This window comes from Euleptes europaea, chromosome 20, assembly GCF_029931775.1.
Source record: "Euleptes europaea isolate rEulEur1 chromosome 20, rEulEur1.hap1, whole genome shotgun sequence".
In the NCBI taxonomy this organism is placed as follows: Eukaryota; Metazoa; Chordata; class Lepidosauria; order Squamata; family Sphaerodactylidae; genus Euleptes; species Euleptes europaea.
Genome location: NC_079331.1, coordinates 2227092 through 2238707, shown reverse-complemented (window position 1 = coordinate 2238707; position 11616 = coordinate 2227092). Strand labels below are relative to the sequence as shown.

Sequence of the window (11616 nt, the reverse complement as noted above, 5' to 3'; positions counted from 1 at the left end):
TGGGATCACCATAAGTCAGCTGTGACTTGCCCGCAATTATGTACATTACACACATAAGGCCTAGCCTACAGGTCCAGCAGGGTGTGGTGGAAGAATCCCGAGGACATAGAGTGGAGCGGACGTCTCTGCGCTGAGGACTGCCATTTCCCGCCCCCCTAAAATGCTCCCACTCGTTTAAAAAACAAACCAACCACTCCCTGTACTCCAAAAGGATCAGCACAAAGAAACGTCCTAAGCCAATCCACCCACGGTTGTGCTAATTTCCTTTCTGAAAATAATTTCATGTTATAGGCTCGAATCCGTCAGCTCCCTGTCTTCATTCTACACTCTCCTGCCCCATCAAAGTTCAAAGTAAATCTTTCCACTTTAAAATGTCAAGTTTCTCCTGCTGCAGACCGGATCCTGAGACCCAGGAATGGAGCAGAACGTGGCTCCATGCATTTCTTTGGCATCTTGACCCCTTTTATAGCACCTGAAAAAATGCACGCTGCGTTTGCCTGCGCCACATCAGACAAACCCAAAAACCGTTCCAGAGAAATATTGGCTTCACCTTTACTTTGCTTCCCCCCATGAACATATATAATCTTCAAATTAAAAAACAACAAGCGAAAACAGAAGCCAAACAAGAGAGCTCTTTATGGGGAACGGGTGGTTCCACTGCAGTCAGCAATCCGAGAGGGTCATCTGATCATAGGCTGGATGCTAATTCCCGGTGCCTTTATCTAGTGAATTGAGGAGTCTTCTGGCACCAGTTTAATAACAGCCTAGCGCAGAAGTCCTCCAGGGAATATTCCATGCGCCAAACGGAACCCTCCCTTGTAAATCATTACAACCACTTAACTCTTTCGTGCAGCGAATGCTCTCTCTCTTCCTCCCTCTCCTTTCCATCCTTCTTCTCTTTACTACAAATGGCACAATGCCATTCTTCTTCCCTGGAATGCCCAAGAGGAATAAAGCATGGCTCGGAGAAAGAGCTTTGACAGGTTACAGGTTGGTCTTTGTGTCCTGCCAACAGGGACCCAGCTTGAGTCTGCAAGATGATGAGAGGGAGGGCATCTTGATGAGGGCAGATGATGAGAGGGAGGGCATCTTGGCCATCTTCTGGGCATGGAGCAGGGGTCACTGGAAGAGGAGGTAGTTGTGAATTTCCTGCATTGTGCAGGATGTTGGACTAGATGACCCTGGTGGTCCCTTCCAACTCTACGATTCTAAGATCTTCATGGTTGAGTCTCTTTCTCCACAGGCAGGTGATCAGAAAGAGGTGCCAACTGTAGCAGGAACCCTTTGGGAGTTTCACAAGCATCAAGATTTTCTTCGGTGGTCCTTCTCAGGAAGATAAGGGGTGATGATTACGGGACAGGTATTTTTGAGGTTGGTGCCACACCTCTAGAACATCCTTTCCCCAAGACTTTTGCCAGACACCTTTGCTGATGGCATCTACTAGATGCCAAGCGAAGACTGTTTCCTCCCGCTTCAGCCACCCTTTGGTTGGGTGTTATTTTGGAGGAAAGGCAAGAAGGTGGGAATGAATGACTGGAGAGGAAGGAGCACCTGAGGGAAGGAAACGAGAAAGGCAGGTGGGAGGGATGGAAGGAAAGACAGCAGAGAATGTGGAAATGGCATGTGGAGGGAGAGAATGAGATATACCCAGCTATTTTAAGGGTCAGCTGCTTTGGACAGCTTTATAACTGGGAAAGCATGATAAAAAAGACTTTTAATAAGGAAGTTTGAAACAGCCTTCCCTAGAGAGGTGAACTCAGCATTCTTTCTTTATGGAATATCACACACAACTGCACCAATAGAAATATGTGCATTTTGAACACTTACAGCTACTTTGTTAATTCTTAATAGGATCTTTCTCTGTCAGTCAGAGTCTCAATTTATTAATGTTTTAGTCACAGACCTTAACAATGTCAGAGACAGAATGCTTAGAAAGGCCATACAGTAAAGACACACCAGATTTTCTCCCAAAGCTGGGACCCACTTTGGGAAAAGGGAAGACGGAAGTCTTTGTAACTCATATATATTACATATATATCACACAGACACACAGAGACGGATCTAGATGAAACTGCCTAGTACAATGTTGGATAACGAATAAGCAAATACGTAGCCATAAAAAATTTGAATCCATACAGGTCTCCCAGCTCCATGCTTAGGCTGTGACAGAGCAAAAGCAGAAATGTGAGGATTTTTTTAAACACAAAAAAGTCCTCATTCCCAGAGTCACAAAGAGACTGGTAACCAAGGCCCTGAACCATTTCCCTTCCCTTCACCAATGGAAACTCCACCCAAGTAAAAAATTTCCTCCTAGAGGTACAGTTGCTGTTAAAACACATACACACCCTTTCCAAACTAACAGGAATAGTCTTACGAATCTCATAGGTCTGGCCTATACCAGGTCTCGCCCCAACCTGACCTCAAAGTCCTGATAATTCTGGTATTTAAGAGGGGTGATTCTGGTCCCCCAGCTGTCTGACAAACTCTCACCTCTCTCCTTGTATGACCCTTTCTCGTCATGGCTTTCTGGGCCACTGTAGAAGACCCAACTGTTGATTTGCAGTTGACTTCTTTATCTTGGGGTTCCAGGGATCTGCAGACAAAGCTAAACCCCTACGGCTACCCTCTGAGCATTATAAAAAGGGAAGCAGAAGAGAAGAAAAATATTTTCGGCACAGGAATTATTTATACAAAGATGGCTCTTATTTACAAAATATTGGAATAATATTAAACAAAAAGGATCAATGCAGCCCTGGGCATTATCATTTCGAGATTTATATTTCAATTTAGAGGTTTGGATAATATTATAAAGATGTTTGTCTATTTGTTTTGATAACATAGATTTCTGTAATAGAAAAATGGTTGTAATGTCTTCTTAAATAAGCTTTATCAATATTAAAATTTAATTAAAAAAATAAAAAAGAACTCACACAAGACGATATTTTACAAATAAGTTAATTTTATTGAATAGGTATCGGAGCTTCTCTCTATTTCAAACAATGGAGAAGCCAATCACACAGATTACAGATCTATCAGCAACTTGTAGCAATCTTTCATAAAAGAAAGAAATGAATTAACAGTTCTATAAAAAACAGCGACAGTCATAACTGGAAGTTTTTTTTCTTTCCTGAAACAAAAGCCAGATTTCATAATGACTATTGCAAAAAAGATTGGTTTTAGTGCTCTCGTATTTTACAAAACGATTCCCCACTGCTAAAAACGGCTCATACACATCTTCTTTTTGTCAAAGAATGGAGCATATTAAAAAATAACATTTAATCATAACCAGAAGGAAGATTGCACATATAAAAATTTCAAGGAGACACACATCCCACAAGAAAAGCCACATTCGTTACCTGTTTGTATTATTTAGCGTCCTCGCTTCTTTGAAGAGTTAATTCAGTATGATATGAGGTGACATAAAAAACTAACGCACTTTGGCTCAGACCCAAAGAACTGATTCGTTCAAGATACCCAAAGGGAACCTTTAAACTTCAGCTCCCCCATCATTAGTACTCTGTGCTGTATAGCACACCTCCTCAAAAGTAGTTTGTGACACAGCTTGGGGTGGGGGGTGTTCCCACAATTTACAGGGAAGAAGTCAACAATTCCACTGATCTTGTCCGATCAATGCTTTGGATCTGAGCCTTTTTGAAGGGTAACCATCTGATAGGTCGTAGACCGGCCGAAAGCACTACTGGGACATTCACACTAGCGTTCCAGGTGCGAACCTTTAGGAAAGGGGCCGAGAGACTAAGGAGAACCAATCAAACTTCTTCGCAAGGATTAACGTCCATCTAGACATAATGAAGTGCAACGTTGGCAGAGAACCTCAAGAGGCGCGTGTTTTGCTCTTACCTTTTTTGCCCCAATACAATCCACTGCTGAAGGCGTTAAACTTCAACGAAGGCCAAAACTATCTGCTAAGATAATCTTCTGCAGATAAGGTGATTTTTTTTTTTGCACATCAACTTAATTAAAGAGCAGCTCATCTCTTTTATAACTACACATTTCTTTACAAACGCACTGGCATCTACACAGACCTTTGAACACCCAAGTTCATCAGGTCACCTCTTACTCTTTTTTAATATGGCTTTGGTGAATGGAGAACTCTAAGCTAATTGCAATAGGTATTTGTCATGAAGAATCACTGGACTGGGAGGCAGGGACACAAACATCTGATCCAAACTTGATCCAAGGGTGAGCATTCTATAAGCAAATAGCATACCTTAGTTGGTAACAAGATTATCGAAGACATTTGCTTTCCTAAGAAAGGGCAGGGTATATATTCGGGCACATAATGACAGTTCCCTAATCTCCACTAGTCTGCTAGGGACCTCCTCACACGTCCATGTTTGTGCCTTAGCGGAAATGGGAGATCTCAAAAAGGTACTATGCTGATCGAGATGGGATGTCTTATTGCTCTCTATGGTTTCCAACACATGTAGGGACGCTGCAATCCCTTTGGGCAGCGCCCCCTGCCCCCCTGTTCTGGTCTAGGGCTGTTTCTGAGGGACCTTAGGCACTGAATACAGACTTCTTCCCCACATGGACATATGCTATGGGTGAAGACCTCCCTTTCAACAGAATTCACTCTCCACTGAAGACTTGCCATTCTGTTTCTACTCAAGTAAAACCACCTATAGGGGCAAATCACGGATGCGCTCTTGGGAGTTGCATTTGTATCTAAAGATCTGCAGCGTGAGCTACAGTGCATGCACCTGTCCCGGCACTGGCAAGACACATAAGGCAAATGTCCACAGGTAGCATTGGAGTTTATACGCCCCTGCCACTATAGGCAACATAACTGAGGCGTGAAACTTTGGACATGAGCGCATTCTAACATAAAATAATTCCTACGTCTTGCACAACCAGAGAGTGAAAATACCCCTAACTATCTGCCATTGCTAAGTCCCCACCCCTACTGACAACAACCTACCTACATGATTTCTGTCACCCGCTTGGGGGGGTGTCTCCTGCCACAGTGTGTGTGTGTAAAGTGCCCGTCAAGTCGCAGCCAACTTATGGCGACCCCTTTTTTGGGGGTTTCATGGCAAGAGACTAACAGAGGTGGTTTGCCAGTGCCTTCCTCTGCACAGCAACCCTGGTATTCCTTGGTGGTCTCCCATCCAAATACAAACCAGGGCTGACCCTGCTTAGCTTCTGAGATCTGACGAGATCAGGCTAGCCTGGGCCATCCAGGTCAGGGCCCTGCCACAGTGTGTGTGTCTTAAGTGCGGTCAAGTCGCTTCCGACTCATGGCGACCCTATGAATGAAAGTCCTGCCACAGTAGTTGGGGGCAAAATGACTTTGCTCGAAATTAGCAACATGGTGCAACAGAAACATACGTAAACGATTATCCTAACCCTCCCAAAAGCCCTCCTTTTCCTTTCACCTCCTCACTCTTCCAGTGTCTCTGGGATCAATGACCTTGGGCTGTCTAGGGATGAGCAAAACATTCCTGAGAAACTGGCTCCTTCTCTTGAAATTCCTCAAATGCTTTGCCTGAGGCTGGCTCCAACAAACTTTGTTCCTGGTGGCTCTCTCTACCTTTGGCTGGCCTGCTCTCATCACAGTGGGGTCAGATTATCAAGGAGGCTCAGGGCACCTCTGGTTACCTTTGGATCAGCTGCTCTGATGTCAGAGAAGGGCGTGAGCCAGGCAGCTGGTTGCTTAAAGAGGGCTTTGGGGACCTCAGAACCTGAACCCCATAGTCCATGATCAAACTTTTGCTATATTAAACTATATCATCTAAGGCACTGCATCTTTATAGGAAGGAATTACAATCACCGAGATGAAGAATTGAACCAATGCAACTGTCAACATCAACGTCAACATCTATTTCTCAAACTCGGGCACGGGCAAACACTTCACAGACTTTCCGTAGCGAATCGTGGAGAAACGACTCTACCAGAACAAACAGAAATCAGGTCACCAAAGATCTCTATAGGCGACACTGCGTAAGAAGCCAAGTTCACTTTGCCCCAATAAGGTTTTATTAAAACCAAAGGCTCACAGCCCCTGTCCCCTTCTAAAATAACTCTTGGCAATGAAGTAATGGAGCCCCACAATAGTTGGAAAGACACGCGAGGCATCCGGGCTAGGGGCTCCTCTTCCCTGGGGAGACAGCGGCCTTTGAAATTAAGAATTCCGCCTCCTCTAAAACTCCCCGTTTCCATCGTTACTAAATTATCCACCTAATTATCACAAGTCCTTTTCAAGCTCTCCTTCTCGTCCACTGAGGGTTTCAGCCACTCTGGCAGCCATCAAAGATCTGTAGCTTTCAAAACATATTATTTTTAAGCACTACACAATTAAGGGGCCCACGGAGTAAGATATAATTTAAGAAGACTATGAGCAGGCTACAGAAATGTACATGAAAGCAACACAGTCCCCCAAACAACCACAGTTTTACTGTGAGCGGGAAGAGGACTGGCGCACAGGTAAATGCATACTAGCCATTGGGAGCTCACCTGCCACACTACATGTTTCCAGGTTACAAGCTGCATGAATTGATCAAGCATATTAAACAGAGATGGTAAGCAGTATATGGTAACTGCCTTCCCTACTAGGAATTTCTTGATGTACTGACCATCTCTGGTCTTCATTATGGAAAAATCAGGTCACTACAGACTATGAAACTGGCCCTGGGAAGTTTCATGGCGGGTTGATCCGAAGACCATTCTCTTGGTGCAGGGAAGTGAGTTGTCGTTTGGTGGCTTTTTGGGTGAAGGGGCTGAATTATGTTTAAAGCCTTCGTGACACTGAAACTGCTTACAAAAGAGGGTTCCGTAGAGAAATAAAAAGTCGAAGAAAGGTTATTTCTTTTACCAAAATATATAAACCAGCATACAAAGCTTTTCAATAGAAATCATTCTGTATTTCAACCTTCAACCACAGACACTGGTGTACATAAAGAGCATTCAGAAAGCATCAGAACATTTACGGAGCTTTCTTTACAAGGTTACAATGACCAAGTTTCCCACAACGGTCTACTGAAAGGACAAAATCTCCCTATAACAAAGGCGCAAAATATTGCTTTGTAGCCCATTTTGAAATTAATATAAAAATAATTTCTTATCTCATAATTTAAACTCGGCCTGGAAAATTGCAACGTAATACAGCCTTTTTAAGTCTACAAACAGAGCTCACAAACACCTTTCGTCACGGGTTTCTTTTCTTTTTTTTAAAAAAAGGTCAGTCACGTACGCAGGAATGTACAAGTGCAAGGAAACTACTGAAGTCATTTTAGTTCTCTGCCACGTTCTGTCATCTGGCAATAACCCTACAGAGTTTGCCATTCCTTCGAACACAGAGAGTGGAGCTGGACAATGCAAAAGAATGAAACAGGGAAAAGTGACTGACAGTCAAGGTTGTAGGATCGGATCTTCCCCTCTCTGATTCCGCCACAGTTAAGTACTTCTGCTCCCCTTTACAATAAACTACTTCATGTTTAAAATTTGCATGCCTTGGACTACGGTCTATTTTGGGATGTGGCGGGAAATCAACACCTACTGGCAAAGGCAAGGCTATGATTTGTCTTCAGTGGACAAAACCGCATGCGTGGGCTAGAACATGGGCGGTCACTTTTTACTGAGTGAAGCCCAGCTTGTAGAGTGACTTTATTTCAATTTGATGGTCAACTGAATGAAACCGCGTAAGGACAATGGGGGCAATTTGACTTCAAACTGCTTTGCCGATTCCCTTGCGGCAATATAACCGAAAGCAGTTAAGACGACCAAGAAAAGCGAGACAGAGAACCCCTCCGTGTGATGGTGCCATGGCCATGAAGGTTTTACACCCAATCTGGACTCAGCATTCAAAGCAATACAAGTCTCTGGTTCCGTTAGAGCGAGTCGAAAAGATGCAGACACACTTCCTTAAGCTTCTGTAAGTCATCTCTACAAGCAGGACTGTTTGTATGACTTTCTGCCGAAGTACTGAAATTCTGCAACCAGCAAAAAACTATCCCACCTGTATAGAGCGGACACATCAAGCAAATTTGCCTAACTGCTCTTAGTTTGCATAATTTATTCTGCTTTTTTTTTTTTTTACTATTTTTGCATACATTTATTTTGAGGTTGCTAGTCATCAAGGTTGTGGAAATAGAACTCTGCAGTCTGACTTTTCGCATTTCAGTAGGCACTGCCCACACACTTTCGAGCATATCTTTGCCAACGTACAGGAGAGAAACTCCCCCCCCCTCAATGAAAGCTGTGATTCTCAGGAAGCTGAACTCTGTGTTCGATACCACATTCCACATCCCTTGCACATTTACAGAACTGTAGCGCATACATCCACAGCTCTGAGTTCTTTGGGGGGAAGCACTGCGCCTCTCGCATTGGGCCCCAAAAGCTTTTCACCCTCTTGATGGTCTATATTTTTACTGATGTCAAACACCTGTTTTCCAGGAGATATCGATGAAAACTGTTGCAACATTAAATGCAGGGGAGCAGGAACCTACTGAGCCCAGTACTTCCCCTGCATAGCTGCTGTTCAGGGTTTTCCACCTATCATTTCGATGAAACGTTTTCACCTTCTTCTAAATGTAGGAAGAAGTGAGAGGGAAGATGCATGCGGGGCAAGAAACCAGGAGTGAAGGCTGCAGGTACAGGAAACAAGATACCCATTATCCATATCATGTTGCAGCAGCCCGTTTCTGAGGACCCGATGTAAGTTGGACAGGGTGTTTTGCTCCCAATTTTAAACACAAAGTTGAATTGGAGAAAGGAAATCTTTGGATTTCAGAAGGATAGGGGCACACCCCAGCCTTGCTTTGCAAGAACAGCAATGGATTAACTGATTGGACTAGGGACGGTGGAGTGATGGCCACGCTGTTCAATAGCTTTCAGGGGCTTACCTCCTCTTGCAGAGCTTTCTGCCGACATGCTTAAAAAGCCACCTACAACACACCTTTATCTGTAAACACGAGCGCTTCACGTTTTATTCATTCATTAGCCCTTTTTTTAGACTTCTTTTAAATGCATTGTTATTACAAAGAGTGAGAATGTTTATATAACCATTTTCTTATTAACCCTCAGACCCTTTATTCCACAGAAGAAAACAATTTGCATATTTTCTTGTCTTTTAACAACTTTTGGGTTAGTGGCTTGAACAATTTCAGCAAGCAGTCTTAAACCCCCACCCCACCCCTTCCCCGATACACTTTCTTCTTCTGATGTCTATTAGCAATTCATATTCTCCGTAGATACTTATTTGTAACCATAAAGCATTTTTAAACATTTGTAAAACATCACTTTTTTAAAAACCGAGAACAGTTAGCAACACTTAATACATTCAACCACTGTTCCATGTTTTGTACTTTTGAGACACTGAACAAAGGACTTGATCCACCTGCACTCCACCTGCACAAGCCTCATTGAAATCAGCAAAGCAACACTCTTGCTTGTGTCTGGCTTCCCTTCGTTTCAATAGGGCTTGTCCAGGGGAACTTCTCAATAAATTGTGCCTCTGCTCTACTAAAAACAAGGGCTTCAATCCAAGACCAAAATCCCCCTGCATACCAAGGAATCTAATCTTTGTCCAGGCCTAACTTCCTGACTTGGACCAAGCCCCTTACCCCACCCTTTAGCCCTTTACATATCGAATGGTCTTCAGTACCTACTTACCACCCCACCGAGAACCCCAAACCCACCAATTGCTGGCACAAGCATGAAAAACGCTGAACTAAATGAGACAGCCGGCATGTATTATATAAAGTGATACGCGTAGAGAGAGAGAGTTCAGGCAAAACCTATTTTGGCTTTCGACATCAGCACGCCACTAAAAATGCTCCCAGGAACTAGCAATTTTTTAATGGACTTTTAAATTTCTGGTAATAAAGAAGTAGACAACTGGATAGGTTTCACTGCTGCTTCAATTAACCAATAAGCAACTATTGTTCAGAACAGTTAAACCAACACTAAGATTGAGATCTTTCGTAAGTGACATCTGCCCCTTGTTTAATAAGGTCACACCCCGGTCTCTGGCTGCATTCAGATGCCTTGGCAAGCTGCAATCAAACTGCCATCAGGCACAGACAAACTTCCCGCTGAGCTCCCCACGCTCCTTCCACCTGCTTTCATGCACGCAGCATGATTCCCAACTTGCAGGTTTGGTCACACTCCAATTTGCTTAGACGTCCAAACACAAATGCCTTGGCAAACCGGAGTTTGCTTACTCCCCCACGAGCTGGGATTCAAAACCTCGGTTTACTCCCAATTCAGAACCGTATTTTATGGAATGTAACAAGCTCCAGTTCACAGATGCATGTTCATTCAGATGGCACCGCAAACAGGAGCTTGATCAATCCAGGAATGCAAGGGGGAAGGGGGGGGGGACTACACATCAGTACAGCCCCCAAGCTGGGCATCAACTCCTGGTGGTTTAACTGCAGCTTGCTGTGATATTTGAATGCAAGTGTGCGAACCACAGGATTGCCACAGATCCTCGCCACCTGCAACTTCCTACCTTGCGACAGTATGATAAAAGAATCAGCGGTAACTGGCCAAAGCAATTTGAATGTGCAAACCAGCCCAGTCATTTCTCCGGCTCTACAAGGGCCTGAACAAAGAACCCTGAAACTCAGATTGAGGTACTGATCTTAACCTACTGAACTACCATGGGGTTGTTGTTGTTTTTTACACTCCAAACTCAGGCATCAGACGACTCTGGAATTAGATAAAGGCACAAAGCCTCTGGAATAGCCAGGCCCGGAAGAAACACAAGGAACCTCCTCTTCTGCCTTTGCGTAGTCAGCAGAAGAGTCCCTGCTGCACACCTGAGACCCCAGCCCTCCAGGTGAAATCTAACAGCTGACCTTTTGAGGTGACGGATACTCATGTCATGTCTGGATCTGGATTCAGTCACCCAGGCCGTCATTCCTCCTTATACTTCTGTGCCGGAAGCATCTCAATTGCAGAGGGTGGGGAAGATGATTTAAAGCCTTGTGAGGTGCCCTGCTACCTAAATTAGGGCTGTTTCCATTCCATATCTAAAGGTTCTTGCTTGAACTGAGGAGCAAATGGACCCCACCCACCAAAGCTACTCATCGCTTCTCGGCCTTTTGGCTAAGATCAAGTGTAGTATCGTATTTCTATGTGTCTAAATGGTTTCAAGATTAGGGTCTCAAACAAGGACCAGACTGGAGTGCGGGTTCCACGAAAACAACCAGCTCTCAGGCAGCACAGATGTGGCATTGATTTAAGCAGCTAATCATAGTAATGGATATTGAGGTCTGGGCAACTCCTCAAGGTGGAATCTCATTTCTCTGGGTTCTGTTTGCTTTTTAAAAATTATCTAGTACCATGTTAGCCTAAGCAATTATTCTGCTTGCTAAAAACTTAAATTTCCTGACACAGATTGCTTAGTAATGTTTTTTTTAAGTATACTACACTGCAATACTTTTTAAAAGTAACACAGACAGATCTTTTTAAAAAAGCTTTCTATCCAAATATACCTGAATCACAGGGGAAAACAGAAATTGTTGTTAGTGGCAATTTTGTCATGCCTATCTTCACCTAGGGAAGCATTCCTGGGAATATTCCTGGGAATATCAAGGGCTACTCTTAACACTAATGCATTAGTAATCAGTAATATTTGCTTTCTTAAAACAA

The 11616-nt window shown here is 43.7% G+C and overlaps 1 pseudogene; it reads left to right on the top strand.

Annotated features, from left to right (window-relative positions):
- The first annotated feature begins 11050 nt into the window (after positions 1 to 11050).
- Positions 11051 to 11123, top strand: LOC130492344 (U2 spliceosomal RNA; annotated as a pseudogene).
- Positions 11124 to 11616: the final 493 nt, after the last annotated feature.